The sequence below is a fragment of the Pteropus vampyrus genome, unplaced genomic scaffold (assembly GCF_000151845.1).
Source record: "Pteropus vampyrus isolate Shadow unplaced genomic scaffold, Pvam_2.0 Scaffold14, whole genome shotgun sequence".
NCBI lineage: Eukaryota > Metazoa > Chordata > Mammalia > Chiroptera > Pteropodidae > Pteropus > Pteropus vampyrus.
The window spans coordinates 15,692,738-15,710,149 of NW_011888795.1; the positions used below are offsets into that span (position 1 = coordinate 15,692,738).

The window sequence follows — 17,412 nt, forward strand, 5'->3', positions numbered from 1 at the left end:
CTTAAACAATTTGAACTTAAAAAAAAGTTGTTTAAAAGATGCAGGTTAATGGGATCTTTTCGATAAATGACATGAGATGTAGATCTTATATCTTTCACAAAAAACAACTCAAAATGGATCATAGGCTTAAATAGAAAGTATAAAACTTCTAGAAGATAAGATAGAAAAAATATCTACGTAACCTTGGATTTGGTGATGAGTTTTTAGATACAACACTGAAAGCATGATCCATGAAAAATACATTGATGTAGGACTTTATTATAATTAAAAATTTCTGCTCTGCAAAAAACACCATGAAGAGAACAAAATGATAAGCCACAGCCTGGGAGAACATATTTGCAAAACACTTAATAATGAATCTGTATGCAAAATGTACCAAGAACTTTTATAACTCAACACTAAGAAAATGAACAACCTAATTAAAAATGGGCAAAACAAACATACATAAAACAGACACCTCACCAAAGAATATATATATTTAATGGCAAATAAATCTATGAAAATAAAATATGTTCAGTATCATATATCATAAAAGAATTCAAATTAAAACAATGAGGTAACCATACATTCCTATTAGAATGGCTAACATCAAAACAATTCACAATAGCAAATGCTGGCAAGGATGTGAAGCATTAGGAACTCCCAATCATTGTGCTGGGTATGCAAAATGGTATAGCCATATTGGAAGATAGTTTGGAAGTTTCTTACAAAGCAAAACATAGTATTACCATATGATGCAGCAATTGTGCTCTTAGGTATTTATCCATTTCATCTGCAAACATGTTTACACAAAAACTTGCACGCAAATGTTTACGGTAACTTTATTCATAATTGCTCAAATGGAAATCAACAAAGATGTCCTCAGTAGGTAAAAGGAAAACTGTGGCATCTATCTATCTATCTATCTATCTATCTATCTATCTATCTATCTATCTATCTGTCTATCTATCTATCTAATCTATCATCTATCTATAATGGAGTGTTATTCAATAATGAATAGACATGAGTTATTAAGCCATGGAAAAAAAAACCAAGGGAAAATTAAATGTATATTACTTAGCATAAGAAGCAAGTCTACAAACTGTATGAGTCCAATTATATGACATATGCAAAAGGCAAAATTATAGAGGCAGGAGTTCAGAGGGATAGGTGGGAGGGAAAGATTAATAGGGGGAAGCACAGAGGATTTTTAGGGCAACAAAAGTATTCTGTGTGCTGTAATGGTGGATACATGACATTATGCATTTATCAAAACTCTTAGAACTGTACAACACAGAAAGTGAACCTCAATGCAAGCTAGGACTTTGCTGATAATAATGTATCAATTTTGGTTTATTCGTTGTAACAAATGTCTCACACAATTCAAAATGCTAATAATAGGGGAAACTGTATGGGAGGAGAGGGTATATGGGAACTCTATACTATCTGCTCTATTTTTTTATAAATCTAAAACTTCTGTAAAATAAAGACTCTATTAATGTAAAACCTTAATTTTAAATGTGAGAAGAGTAATTTAGTGTAAGCAGCAACAGAAATTGTCAATAAGTCATTCTAAAAGGAGAGAAACCAAAGGCCTTAAGTATGGCCTTTCATACTTAAGGCCATATTCTTTCATTATACTTACAAATAATCACAACAAACCTTAGAAGGAAAGAGATGTTATCCAAATTTCTGTAAGTAAAGTCACTAAGTCTTAGAAATTCTGCAATTGCATTAGGTAAAACAACTAGGAACTGCTGTTGCTAGATCCAAACATGGTTCCTTCTAATGGTAAATTCCAAAGCTGTCTTAACTCACCAGTTATACACTTGTGCTCTAGAATGAGGAGACCCCGCTTCCCATGCCAGCTCTACCACTTCCTAGGTAGGTAATTCTAGGCAAATTACTTACCTCTATAAACCTCAATCTTCTTAATTTCAAAATAACTTAATAATAGTTTTATTTTATTGATTATTAGAAACAAAATTCTTAGCCGAAAGTCTGTAAGACATTAGTCAATATAAATTTCTTTCCTATCATCATCATCATCATCATCATCATCATCATCATCATCATCATGTCATCATCATTATCTGTACCAGTGGCAATGGATGAATTAATGATCTGAGGAAATATGAACCTAGAAGAAAGGTAAGTAAGTAGAAGAACCCACAGTTACCAAAGGCAGAGAATTAATTTTCACAAAGAAACAAAGTGGAAAAATAGTCATAGCTGGCACAGGTCTAGAATGATGCTTTTCTTCAACTTTTTTTTTTTTTTAGCATCTTTATATAGATAAAATCAAGCCATATGTATGTATGTACGTCTGTGTGTATATATATATATATATGTATGTGTGTGTGTGTATATATATGTGTGTATGTATATATATATACATATATATACATACACACATATATATACATACATATATATACATACATATATATAGCTTTCTTAGCTATTACTTTAAAGGGAAAACGAATTATAAACAGCTGTTGGGTGGATGTGGAGCCAGAAAAAGAAAAGGCTCTTTTTCATACTTTACTCTGGTGTTAATAAATGTGGTGGAGACAAATCATTAAGGTCCTGTGAGAATCTTTTGGAATTTCAAAGCAGAAACTGCCAGAAATGTCTCTCTATCTGTTGCTTCCTCAAATTACAAGCGTGACTCCAGTTTAGAGCTCTCAGAATAATTTTAAAATAAGGATAAATTTCCAAGATGTTGCAAATACGCAGGAGCAAATGCTTGATATCTAAATGAAGTTTTTAGAGCAGTGTACCACTTAAACCCGCTTCGATACATGGACAAAAGTTATAACAAAATGCCAGGAAAATAGTAGGTGTGCTATCCATATTGAATGAATGAATAAGTAATTCTTCCATTCCCACCCAGTAATGTTGATTTTTCTGGTGTGCCTCTAGAAACAACTGCAGTTTAACCATCTCTCTGGAGGAGTCTGAGGAAAGTTTTGGAAATATCAGTGAATTATCACTGAATTGCTCCATGTATGTGTGGCCTCAAGACACAAGCCCTAAAAAGGGGGAGAGGCAGAAAGTTGATGGCTATCTTCTCTGGACCAAAACAGGAAGATTATTTTCTCTAACTCCTACAGATAAAAATTTTAAAATAAGAATAGAGCGTAAGAAAGAGCAGAAATTGAATGAGGCTCTTCATGTGACATGGACTCCATTAGGAACTAAATGCTTGTGTACCTCTCAAATTCATGTTGAAGCCCTAACCTCCCAATGTGATAGTATTGGGAGGTGGGGTCTTTAGGCAGTAATTAAGTTTAGATAAAGTCGTGAGGGTGAGGCCCCACAAAGTGATTAGTAACTTTTCAAGAAGAGAAAGGGGAACCAGAGCACCTGTTCACCCTGTATTTTTCTCTCACCTCCTTGACATGAGAGGACACAGTGAAAAAGTGGCCATCTGCAACCTGGAAGAGGGCTCTCATAGGAATGTGACCATGCTGGCATCTTGATCTCAGACTTCCAGTCTCAAGACCTCTGAGAAAATAGATTTCTGTTGTTTAAGCCACCCACTGAGTCTATGGTATTTTGTTTTGGAAGCTCGGGCAGATTAAGGCAGACTCTCTTTGGACATGGTGAGAGTCACAATAGAATGAGGAGATGGTGAAAAAAGAAACAGCACCTGGAGTATGTGGATCTTGCTTTAATTGAGTATATGATTCAAACTGAGCTAAACAGGACTCTACAAAGTAACCAGAGAAATGGATTCCCAGGGGTTTGTGCTATCAGCTGGTTATTTCGAGGCTTTAAAGCTTATTAGTTTCTTTTGAGATCACTGTAAAGTGCTATAATTCAGTCTAGATAACATGTCATATTTTATCAATTGTGACACATTTGTTTTTGTTTATGTTTTCCCAAATCTGAAACTAGAATGTGTTTCACAATCAATGGTACCTTAAAATAATCAGTAGTATTTTCCCATTGTTTAATGGCTCATAAAATAATGATATAGCATATAATTTAGCCTCCTAGATTTGATGAAATACTATGTGAAGAACATAACAGCACTTTTCATTACCTTCTTATGTGATCACTTCTTTATTCATTCATAAAATATGTTTTTACTTAACCAGTAGCATTCTAGATTCTATCTGTACTTGATGCTGGGGTTAAAGCTGAATCAGGTCCCTGTCTTAAAAGAACTCACTGCTGAGCAAGGCGGATTTGCACACAGATAAAAAAGGTGAGAGATAATAAAGCTTGAAATAATGAAGTCACAGTGAGGGTAAGAAAGATCATATAGATATGAGAATTAGTAAGGAGACAGAATTGAGAAGAAGCTAATAAGTTTGCTCTGGTAAAGTTTGAGTAATTGCATGAATTTTCAAGATAGAAAATATAAAAGGAAAACAGGTTTTGATGAAAACCTAACAAGTTTTAGATATCTATCAACCATTCGGGACTGGACTTAAGGAAAGAGCCCTGAATCAGTCATTTAGATGTGTGAGTTATTGATATGTAGTTGGCATGGGTTACCAATTAAATTGCTCAGGGTGAACATGTAGAGGAAGAAAAAGCCAAGGATAGAGCTTTGGGGGTACACCGGGACAGGAAAGATTAGAGAAGGAGGTAACCTGGAGGGAGTGGTCTCTAGGAAGCCACAGAGGAGAGTTACAGGAGCAAATATTGCTATAGAAAGAATCAAGTGAGATGAATTTGCAGAATCTATTAGGTGTGGAAATTCCAATGATAGAATCTGTCATTAAAAGGGTTAATATTTAGTATTATTTTCTTAGTTGTTATTAAGCAACCATGAGGTTTCCTATGACTATGTAAAGAACATATTTTGTTATTCTAGGTAGAATAATCTCTATCCTTTCTCCTATCTCTTTCCTGATTTCCTTTTGTCTTTACTTTTATGGTCTTGTGTGTTAAAAGAAATTTCAAATATATTTTGGAAGAATGGGAGGTATAAATTATAAATATATAAAAATAAGTAAAAACATTATCGTGATGCATTTTAGAATTCATTTGATTTTTTTACTGAAATAAGGTCTAGGGCATGAGTTAGTAATTAATATCAATGTGTAGAAATGAAGGCTTGGCTTGCCTTGTTGTTCTCCTTTTGTGTGATTTGTGACAGCAGCTCTTTATTCAAACTATTTTAAGGGTTGAGCTCGTATTATTAATGATTCAGGTGCACTAATCGAATAATAAACCTCAAATCCACATTGATTTCAATCTCTACTCAGGACACTAGGGAAAATAATCAGTGTTTGCTGAAGGAATGAGGGAAATTGAAGAGGAAATAAATGTTATTTTAAAAACCCCTTTGGAATATATTAAATAGGGAAGAAAATTTGACAGCTATTTTAAAGGTAATTGACAGCTTCTCTTAAAAAACATCACCTTACTAATGTGACAATTATGCCATAACATATTTAGAACTTTTAGTATAGGAAAGTGTTGCTTAATTTTTAAAAGAATGTGCTTAAATTTATCTTATTGGTGATTAGAAAGATTTAGAAGTGCCTTAATTTCTTAGAGGGCTCACATGGAGTTTTCCTTAGGTGGTTGTGATCAGTTTCCAACGGTACTATTATTTCTTTAACCAAAAGCTGATAGGAGCAGAGAATGACCTAATAATGGTAATAGTCGTAGCTGTAATTTTTAAGAAATTATAAGATGTCAGTCAAGGTGCAAACAATCTTATACACAATATTATATTAAATCCCCACACCAGAATGATAATTATCAGTTTTTCAGAAGTGTAAACTGGAGCTTAGAAAGGTCACTCAGCCCAAAATGCCAGAGGTAGAATTAAAACCTGCAATTTTAACCATTATGTTCTATTCACTTGGAATTCATTCTTCCCAAATGCACTTATTCTTCAAGTTTTGTCTATTTTACCTTTTAAATACTTATTAAATCTATTCTAATAGATTTAATGGATATTCTTCATCAATATCCATCCCTAGTTCATACAGTCTTTATTTTGTTGCTGAACATTGCAAAAGCCTTATACCTGGAGATTTCCAGCATGGTAGAGTGAAGAGGTCACCATATTCTATCTTCAAAAGGCAACTCTAAGACTAGAAAATTACCAAAAACAACCATTCAGAGCCCTTGAAATTGTCAATGATTTAAAGTAAACTGAGAGGCAGTGATTAGTGAAAAACTGCTAAACTTCAAATAAGGAGAGTAGGAATCTAAGGCATTATTACCCATAGCCGCATCCATTTATATAATAGCAAAACTTATGACATAAATCTATACCAATAATTGTATAAAATGTTAACAAACTAAGCACTCAAAGCAAATGCACACATTATCAGAGTAAAAAAAAAAAAAAATTAAGATCCAACTCTATACTTGCTATAAGAGACACACTGTAGGTTCAGACTCAACAGATGGAAAGTGAAAGGATAGAAAAATATACCATGCAAACAGTTAAGACAGATAAATTACTAGAGATAAAGTGGAACATTTCATAGGGATAAAAAGCTCAATTTTCCTGAAAGATATAACAATAATACATATAGTACCCGCAAATGTGTTAAGTTAAAACCAACAGAAGAGAAAGGAGAAACAGACATTTGAACAATAATATTTGGAGACTTCTAACCCCCACTCTCAAAAATCGATACCCAACTGAACAGACAGTTGGGAAGGATATAGAAGACTTAAGCAACACTATTCACCACCTTGATCTACCTGACATTTTATTTAATCAATTAATTAATTAATTAATTAGGTGAGGCAACCCTTGGTTGACCTCACAGATTGCAAGGACCTTGTCAGTTTACAATCCCTTATTTTTTTATTTTTTATACCTACAGCATCTGGTCTTCCTAGGTGGTCTCCCATCCAAGTACTAACCAGGCCCGACCTTGCTTAGCTTCTGAGATCAGATGGGATCGGGCTTGTTCAGGGTGGCATGGCCGTCGACTCTCTACCTGACATTTTAACCAATAGAGAGTTGAATACATATTTATTCATGTATTCTCCAGGTTAGACAATATATGAAGCTATAAAAAGTTTCAATTTTTAAAAGTATCAAAATCATACAAACTATGTTCTCTGAACATAATGAAATTACATTAGAAATGAATCAAGCCCTAAGCATTACCCCCTATTTATGATCTAAATGGATATGGCTACAGGTAATGGGCAAAATTAGAGTTCACTAGATTTTATAATTTATTCATCTGTACCTTATTTATGTATAAAGATAAGTATCTCTAAAATATTTAAGCTACCGCTTATGTAGAATACTGTTAATTCTATTATTAATATCCACTATATAAATTAATGAGAATTAATCTAATCGATTGAGTCATAAAATATTTCTTGAGTGCCTACTATGTGTGTCCTATTGTTTTTGTTTTTGAGGATAAAGTAATAGACAAGGCCAAACTAGGAAATATTCTTTGCCCTTCACTTAGCTTACACTTTCGAGAATGATTAAAGAAATAAATTAATTAATAAGTAAGTCTAATGTATATTAAAAAGCAGTAAATGTTATGTGAAAATATTAAATAGGGTATGAGGATAAGGAATACTGGGACAACGGGGTACAGTTGAACATTTAAAATTGGGTAAAACTTCCTTGATAAAGTGATATTTGAACAAAAGCTGGGGGGAATGAGCCTTGTAAACATCAGGAGGAAGGAGACTTCAGGTAGAAGAAACAGTAAGTGCAAAGGCTCTGGCATATTGGCAGAAGGGCAGGAAGGACATTATGTTGGCAGAAGAATGAACTGGGGGGGAGGATGGCAGAAGATAAGATCAGAGAGGTAAGGGGGCTAGTTTGTGTGATAAGGATCGTTTTACTGAGTGAGCCATTGGAGGGTGCGGATTGAAAAGAGGAATAACATCTTTTAGATTTCAGTTGTTAAAAGAACGTTCCAACTGATGTGATGAAAAGAGATGTAGGAGGCCAAAGATGGTAGCAGAAAGGTAGATTAGAAGGCTACTGCAATTGTCCATGCACGAGGTGCTGGAGCGTTGGTTTGGGAGAGACTGCTGGAAGTAGTGAGACATGGATGAATTCTATATACACAGTGTTGTGAAGGAAAAGCAAAAAATCTCTTAACACCCTGGGGATGTGGAATAAGAAAATGAAAGAAGTTAAAAACAACTCCAAGAATGAAAATCTATTTTGTACATTCATTCTGGTAATAAGCAAAGCCTCTGCCCTTGCCTGAAGCACTTGTGGAAGCTCTGGAGTGTGTCCTATCTAATTAAGTGCTCTTCGATCACTCCCATCCCAAGCATTACTCATTAGGATAACTGATGGCCTTTAGAGTAGGGGTTGGCAAACCTTTTATGTAAAGAGCAAGACAGCAAATATTTAGGCTTCGCAAAGCAGACTGAACTCTGCCACTGTGGCATGAACACAACCGTAGACAATACGTAAACAACTGAGTTTAACTGTGTTCTAAAAAAACTTTATTTACATAAACAATTAGCAGGCAGAAATTGGTATGCATGCCATAGTTGGCCAACTCCTGCTCTGTGGTGCGGCTTAAATGTAATGTCTCACTGTCATAAATAAAGTACACTTACTGATTTCCTTGTTCCTTGAATAATCCAAATTTTTTGTTCCCTTGGCTTCTAATGCTCTTCCCTCAAATTCTCACATGATCTTTTACATCACTTTACTCAAGTCCCTGTTCACAAGTCATTTCCTCAGAGAGGACTTTCTGTCTAAAATAGCAACCTCTTCTCACCCTCTTTCCCTTTGGCTAATGTTTCTCCATAGCAGTTGTCACTGTTAACATCACATCATGTGTTAATTTTTTATGTTTATGTGTATCTCTTACTAGAATGTATGCTCTGTAAAGCCTGTGATTCTTTTTCTGTTCCTGGTATATAGTAGACACTCCGAGTTCATAGAATTCATGGACACTGAGTACTCCTTTAAGTTGTGCTTACTTGACATTCCACACTCTCCTGCTACCATCATGATTCAGACCTGAACTGCTCACAGTTCACGATCTCTATCATGTACGAACCAAGATAATTCTTCTTATTGTAACATTTTCACATTATTTTGAAATTATTTGTTTATGTTATTTTTACTTCCAAAGACAAGAGCAAGGACCAAATATCATTCATCTTTCTATCTTCAGTGCCTAGTATAGTGAATGGTGTAGAAATTCAGACTTAAAAATAGAGTTTGTGTCTTTACACTTTATAACATTTGGGATCATTTTTTTGTGAATTGGGATTCAGAGGTATCTTTTCCAAGACTTATCTAATGCTTAATGAAAGAGCCATCTTTTTTTCACAATAAATTAATGAAAGATTTTTTTTTTTTATTGGCCATGTGAAAGCTGCCAGTATGATCAACCAAAATATTAGATATGATATATTTCTCAACATGTAGTTGTAACTTTGTGGATCTGCTTCCTAATAAGATCCCCTGAGGATAAATTACTGACAGATGCAACAAGGCCAGTGTCACATTTGATTCTGAGATTATATGGCACCTTAGAACCACAAGGGTATATACATCAGCAGTGGCCTTTAATTATATCTGTGGGGGGTGGGGGGTAGGGAAATCTGCTCTTGGTTAGTGCTTCTACTCTTTTGAGGAGAAAGGCAACAGGGTAAGGATTGTGGGATCATCACTCAGGGTCGTGATGATTAGGGATCATCAGCTTTGCTGCATACGAAGATGAGGGGTACAGTATTTATAGGTATTTACTTATATTATCAAATAGATACAATATTGCATAAACCAAATACTAATAAAAAGAATCGTATAGAAAGTGAAAGAATAGATTATCTATACTGATTAATGTAGTAGTGTGTTATCATCCCCATTTTTTTAGATAAGGAAACCAGGCTAGGAAATGTTGAGTAACTTACATACAGAACAACAATTAAGAAATAACAGTGCCAGGACCTGAACCTCGGTCCACTAATTCTTAAGAATATACTCCTAACTACCATTCTATACTGAAACATTTGATGCTACTAAGACTTCTGGATAGATTACTTGTGATCTATATACTCCAACAGCCTTATTACTCTTTACATTGTATCTCAAGTTCTGGCTTCAAACTCTGGACCTCTTTTCAAATTTAACCTTGAAACTAAGTCTTCCTTGAATCCTATCTTTTCTTCTATTTTTATTTTCTAAACTGTGGCCTGACCTGTTTCTTAGAAATAAGTTGTCCCTAAAGATTCCCTACCTTTAATAACCTCAGCTTCTGGTTATACACCAAGCAAAGACTTTGCCTCTGGAAAAATCTTTCCTAGAGAAACACAATACAATAAGCTAATTATTTTACAAAATCTACTTAGATTAGTTGTTCTTAATATCTTTGAGACCAGTAGTTCTCAAACAATGGTCCCCAGACCAGCAACATATGCATCATCTATCTCTGGGAACTTGTTAGAAATTCAGAGTCTTAGAGCATAGCCCAGACCTACTGACATAGAAACTCTGGGAATGGGTCCCAGTAATCCATGCTTTAATAAGCTGTCCAGGTGATTATTATGTACACTAAAATTTTAAAAACATAGATTCACCCCATCTCTTTTACTACTCTGCTGGGAATTAAAACAAATAATGAAACAAAACAAAGCAAAATACTTAGTTCCTTCAAAGTCTCAGATGACATTTTCTTATTATTACTCTACCACCCAAACTCATTTGATGTATTGAATATTAAAATATTTTAGAAGAAATAAAATTTGAGGATAGTGCGATCAAATGGTATTCATCTTAATTCAACAGTAAATTTAGAATGATAAATTCTTTTATATTTTTTTTAGCTACCTTGGTTGATTACTGCTAATTTCTCTCTGTTTTTACCTACCTTGCTTATACTGACAAATTTAACCAAGTTGTTAGAAATGTGCTGTGATTGCCAACTCCTTAAAAGGTCACTCAAAAAATCTGCTTGGTAAGCCAAGCCAAGGTTATTTGTTCTACTGAAGGAAAAACACCTCCCTAATAGTGTCTTGGTAGTGTCTCAAAGAGACACATAAGAAAAAAGATATTTATAAAGTTATGGACTCTGATTTGAGTGGTTTAGGGAATTTCAAGGCAGAAAACTGATTAAGATTGAGTAAATTTTGTGGCATAATAATTCAAGTTTGGTGGACACAGCAAGGTGAGAGGGCAAGAGTGAGTCTTGATAATTAAACTGCTCTTTGCTATGCAAGCTGTCTGCCAAGTGAGCAAGATATTATCTTGAAAGAAGATCTGTTTTCCCAGATGAGAAAATCATTTTTTTAAGATAAATTGGTTGCAGAAATTTTCTGAAGCAAACAGTTATGTTATTTATTGGCCTACTGGCTTATATTCCTGGGCAAGAATTTCTTAGAACACATAGTTAAGTCATGTTGACACAGGTGGTCTCACTTCTCCTCCTCACAGTTAATTTAAGTGGATACAGGTGGTCTCAATTTTCAACCTTCCCTCTCTGCTACCCAGGATCATTCTTCAGCCTGAGCTGCACAAGGGATCAAGACAGAGCTGCAACACTGTCTTGTTTAAGGTATGGTGATCATGCATCAACTTTACAGTGGTGGTGATTTCAGCCTCTGTAAGCATCCGGTTTTCTTGTTCTTTTTGTTGGATGATTATTTTCAGAATTATTTAATGGTACAACAGTGGCACCATGATGTTTAAACCTCTGGAGATCTCAAGTTTGAGAACTATATACGGGCAAATACTAACAGGATATTTATAATCAGAGTTTGTAATCTACTAATCCAGAAGCCAGTAGAATAAATTAAATCAAGAGAATAAAACTTATCCCCAATCTGAAGACCTGACAGGAAGAGCTATGAGGGTATAAACTAAATGACTTAATTCCTCATTTCATCACTTCTTTGTTTTGTTTTTGTTTTTGTTGTGTGTGTGTGTTTATTTCTTATACCAGAGAGGTCTGTAGCAATAAGAACATTTTTTCCCTCAAGACAACACATGTTCTCAATTAAAAACAAAACAAAACAAAAATCTAGCGTTTTATCTATAGTGGCCTATTTTGATCCACTTTTTGTACAATTTTATCAAAATCACAAGGGAGGTACTTTATGGATTTATTTACATTGTCTCCTTCTGTTATACTTTAAACTCTAGCATGAGGCTAGCTACATAATTTGCAGAACCCAGTAGTAAATAAAAATGTAAAGCCCCTTGTTCAAAAATCTAGAAAAAAAGTGCAATTAAGCATACCGAAGTATAAAATGTTTTCTCTGAAAAGTATCTCATTCCTTAAAAAACATAATATGGGTAATGATACCTGTACAATAGCTAATGTTGATGTTCAACATGAGCTTTAATGTCAGGACAAGGATTTGTCCTGTTTCGAAACAAATTTAACTTTAAGAGGCAGTGGAGTTTTCAGGATTTGTGGCTGTCCACAGTGGAAAGGAATCGGATCATAAGGAGGGGAATGAGCAGAGGTTACTGGAGAAACCCAGGAGAGGGGCAGAGAACAAGGGGGTAAGTGCTGTTAGGTTCAAGTTGTGAATTGAGAGATCTAAAATAGATTTGAATTTTTTATAGTTTCCATGTGTCTTGGCTAAGAACTCTTTTTAGGAAACAGTTTTGAGATCTAAATTTATTTGAGGAGTTTCTCCATACAAAGAAAAATTCATTCAATGAATACTTTAAATTTTATCTTTTTTTGTTCTAAGGTGCCTCTGGTATGAAAAAGTTTGCTAATATTAAAAATTCTCCCAAGTCTACGGCCATGCCACCTTGAATGTGCCCAGTCTTGTCTGATCTCGGAAGCTAAGCAGGGTCGGGCCTGGTTAGTACTTGGATAGGAGACCACCTAGGAAGACCAAGTGCTGTAGGTGTTTTTTAAAAAAAATTTCCCAAATATTCACTATAAATCACTAAAATTCTCCCAAATATTCACACTATTAATTATCTTTGATATAATTATGCAATTTAGTGAATTAAGCACTGGAATTAGATTTATAGTGCAAAACCATGTAAGAAATAGAAATCTGGCCCAGAGTGGATATTGAGTGACTTCTAGATGAACGCATGAGTGTCTACCAACGGTTGGTAGAATAAGTTGCTGTTCACTTTGTCTTGGACCCTCAAACTTAATAGTCAGTTCTCTCCAATTGGAAATTGATGAATAGGCATTTCTTTGTAGATCAACTGTTTTGAGAAGAGATCACTTTCAAAACCACACTCTCATGAACAAATAGGATAAGATGGAGGAAAATTTTTGGTGATTCAAGGCAATTTTTCTACTATAAGGACACCAGTGTGATGAGTCTTTATGACCTTGTGAACCTTTGGAATCTGATGGAGAGATAGACTTATCTGTTCTCTTCCCTATGAACTTCCTCATATAGACTTAACAGAAAAGATGAAAAGGACAGAAAAAGACAATTAATTGTGTAATGAATAACTAAGCAAATTTCTACCAAAGAAAGAATATTTTAAAATTTGAGAAAATAACAAAATTTACCACACAGGGTTCTTCATTTCAAACAGATGAAATAAATCAGAATTTGAGGGCTCAAAGAAAATAAATAAGAGCTCAGATTCAACACCAGGCTCACCTCTCACCTCCCCTTCCCAGTAGGACACTCATGGTTTTGAGAGGAGTGGTGGTGACGTCTCAGGGGCATTTCTAAGATTGTCTCTGCTGACTCCCCCAGCTGACTACTAAACAATGTTAGTCAAACAGAGCTAATTTTTATTGGATATGCTGCAAGAAGGGAGAGCACTGCATGGACAGTCTTAGCAGTTTCTCAGAAAGGAGATGTCAGGAATAATGTTTACAAAGCTTTAGGGTATATGCTCAGCAGCTTGTGATTTTCAAAGAAAACAGCTGATTAAGATTGAACAAAGTTTGCGATAGAAAAATTTGGGATTGGTAGACAGAGTGAGATCAGGGTCATATGTCAAGCCTTGTTAAATGAACTTTTGTGTAAGCTATTTGCCCAGGGACACATAAGAAAAAAGATATTTATAAAGTTATGGACTCTGATTTGAGTGGTTTAGGGAATTTCAAGGCAGAAAACTGATTAAGATTGAGTAAATTTTGTGGCATAATAATTCAAGTTTGGTGGACACAGCAAGGTGAGAGGGCAAGAGTGAGTCTTGATAATTAAACTGCTCTTTGCTATGCAAGCTGTCTGCCAAGTGAGCAAGATATTATCTTGAAAGAAGATCTGTTTTCCCAGATGAGAAAATCATTTTTTTAAGATAAATTGGTTGCAGAAATTTTCTGAAGCAAACAGTTATGTTATTTATTGGCCTACTGGCTTATATTCCTGGGCAAGAATTTCTTAGAACACATAGTTAAGTCATGTTGACACAGGTGGTCTCACTTCTCCTCCTCACAGTTAATTTAAGTGGATACAGGTGGTCTCAATTTTCAACCTTCCCTCTCTGCTACCCAGGATCATTCTTCAGCCTGAGCTGCACAAGGGATCAAGACAGAGCTGCAACACTGTCTTGTTTAAGGTATGGTGATCATGCATCAACTTTACAGTGGTGGTGATTTCAGCCTCTGTAAGCATCCGGTTTTCTTGTTCTTTTTGTTGGATGATTATTTTCAGAATTATTTAATGGTACAACAGTGGCACCATGATGTTTAAACCTCTGGAGATCTCAAGTTTGAGAACTATATACGGGCAAATACTAACAGGATATTTATAATCAGAGTTTGTAATCTACTAATCCAGAAGCCAGTAGAATAAATTAAATCAAGAGAATAAAACTTATCCCCAATCTGAAGACCTGACAGGAAGAGCTATGAGGGTATAAACTAAATGACTTAATTCCTCATTTCATCACTTCTTTGTTTTGTTTTTGTTTTTGTTGTGTGTGTGTGTTTATTTCTTATACCAGAGAGGTCTGTAGCAATAAGAACATTTTTTCCCTCAAGACAACACATGTTCTCAATTAAAAACAAAACAAAACAAAAATCTAGCGTTTTATCTATAGTGGCCTATTTTGATCCACTTTTTGTACAATTTTATCAAAATCACAAGGGAGGTACTTTATGGATTTATTTACATTGTCTCCTTCTGTTATACTTTAAACTCTAGCATGAGGCTAGCTACATAATTTGCAGAACCCAGTAGTAAATAAAAATGTAAAGCCCCTTGTTCAAAAATCTAGAAAAAAAGTGCAATTAAGCATACCGAAGTATAAAATGTTTTCTCTGAAAAGTATCTCATTCCTTAAAAAACATAATATGGGTAATGATACCTGTACAATAGCTAATGTTGATGTTCAACATGAGCTTTAATGTCAGGACAAGGATTTGTCCTGTTTCGAAACAAATTTAACTTTAAGAGGCAGTGGAGTTTTCAGGATTTGTGGCTGTCCACAGTGGAAAGGAATCGGATCATAAGGAGGGGAATGAGCAGAGGTTACTGGAGAAACCCAGGAGAGGGGCAGAGAACAAGGGGGTAAGTGCTGTTAGGTTCAAGTTGTGAATTGAGAGATCTAAAATAGATTTGAATTTTTTATAGTTTCCATGTGTCTTGGCTAAGAACTCTTTTTAGGAAACAGTTTTGAGATCTAAATTTATTTGAGGAGTTTCTCCATACAAAGAAAAATTCATTCAATGAATACTTTAAATTTTATCTTTTTTTGTTCTAAGGTGCCTCTGGTATGAAAAAGTTTGCTAATATTAAAAATTCTCCCAAGTCTACGGCCATGCCACCTTGAATGTGCCCAGTCTTGTCTGATCTCGGAAGCTAAGCAGGGTCGGGCCTGGTTAGTACTTGGATAGGAGACCACCTAGGAAGACCAAGTGCTGTAGGTGTTTTTTAAAAAAAATTTCCCAAATATTCACTATAAATCACTAAAATTCTCCCAAATATTCACACTATTAATTATCTTTGATATAATTATGCAATTTAGTGAATTAAGCACTGGAATTAGATTTATAGTGCAAAACCATGTAAGAAATAGAAATCTGGCCCAGAGTGGATATTGAGTGACTTCTAGATGAACGCATGAGTGTCTACCAACGGTTGGTAGAATAAGTTGCTGTTCACTTTGTCTTGGACCCTCAAACTTAATAGTCAGTTCTCTCCAATTGGAAATTGATGAATAGGCATTTCTTTGTAGATCAACTGTTTTGAGAAGAGATCACTTTCAAAACCACACTCTCATGAACAAATAGGATAAGATGGAGGAAAATTTTTGGTGATTCAAGGCAATTTTTCTACTATAAGGACACCAGTGTGATGAGTCTTTATGACCTTGTGAACCTTTGGAATCTGATGGAGAGATAGACTTATCTGTTCTCTTCCCTATGAACTTCCTCATATAGACTTAACAGAAAAGATGAAAAGGACAGAAAAAGACAATTAATTGTGTAATGAATAACTAAGCAAATTTCTACCAAAGAAAGAATATTTTAAAATTTGAGAAAATAACAGAATTTACCACACAGGGTTCTTCATTTCAAACAGATGAAATAAATCAGAATTTGAGGGCTCAAAGAAAATAAATAAGAGCTCAGATTCAACACCAGGCTCACCTCTCACCTCCCCTTCCCAGTAGGACACTCATGGTTTTGAGAGGAGTGGTGGTGACGTCTCAGGGGCATTTCTAAGATTGTCTCTGCTGACTCCCCCAGCTGACTACTAAACAATGTTAGTCAAACAGAGCTAATTTTTATTGGATATGCTGCAAGAAGGGAGAGCACTACATGGACAGTCTTAGCAGTTTCTCAGAAAGGAGATGTCAGGAATAATGTTTACAAAGCTTTAAGGTATATGCTCAGCAGCTTGTGATTTTCAAAGAAAACAGCTGATTAAGATTGAACAAAGTTTGCGATAGAAAAATTTGGGATTGGTAGACAGAGTGAGATCAGGGTCATATGTCAAGCCTTGTTAAATGAACTTTTGTGTAAGCTATTTGCCCAGGTAAACAATCTATCGTCCTGATAGGAGAGATTTTGCCCAGATGAGCAATTTTTTTTGACCAGAAATACTGGTTTTCAAGAATTTCCTGAAGCAAAAATTAAAGATATTTATTTCTTGTGTAATAATATCATTTTCCCATTTGTCTGTTTAAATAGGCATTTGTATATAGAACTGAGTCACATATCCAATATCTGTGCAATTGAGCAGCCATTTCAGGAGAAGCACGATATTAACAAGTGATAGGTTTATTAATGACCATTTCCATAATTAGCATATATCACAATTGCCCATCCTCTTTAGTTCTTTTGCATCAGTCAAAAAGTATCTTAAATATATTTTTAAAAAATATTAATTCTACAATGTTAACTTTGTGATTGATCAGAAATAAATGGAATAAAAAGAGAAAACAGGTGAGACAAAGAAATTGCTGAATAGACGAGTTGTAACATTTAAAAACATTGATGTGGATTTCAACTAGAACAATGAGAAAGAAATTAGATTGTAACTTATATTTCCTTAGGCCCAGAGCCTCAGGGAAATCTAATCAATAACAGTGTTCTAGGTGACAGCCTGGTT

General features: G+C 34.8%; 3 pseudogenes; 2 read left to right on the plus strand and 1 right to left on the minus strand.

The window, feature by feature from the left end:
- Positions 1–6,782: 6,782 nt before the first annotated feature.
- On the minus strand, positions 6,783–6,901 carry LOC111734477 (annotated as a pseudogene).
- Positions 6,902–12,661: 5,760 nt separating this feature from the next.
- On the plus strand, positions 12,662–12,780 carry LOC111734579 (annotated as a pseudogene).
- Positions 12,781–15,606: 2,826 nt separating this feature from the next.
- On the plus strand, positions 15,607–15,725 carry LOC111734210 (annotated as a pseudogene).
- The last annotated feature ends 1,687 nt before the right edge of the window (positions 15,726–17,412 follow it).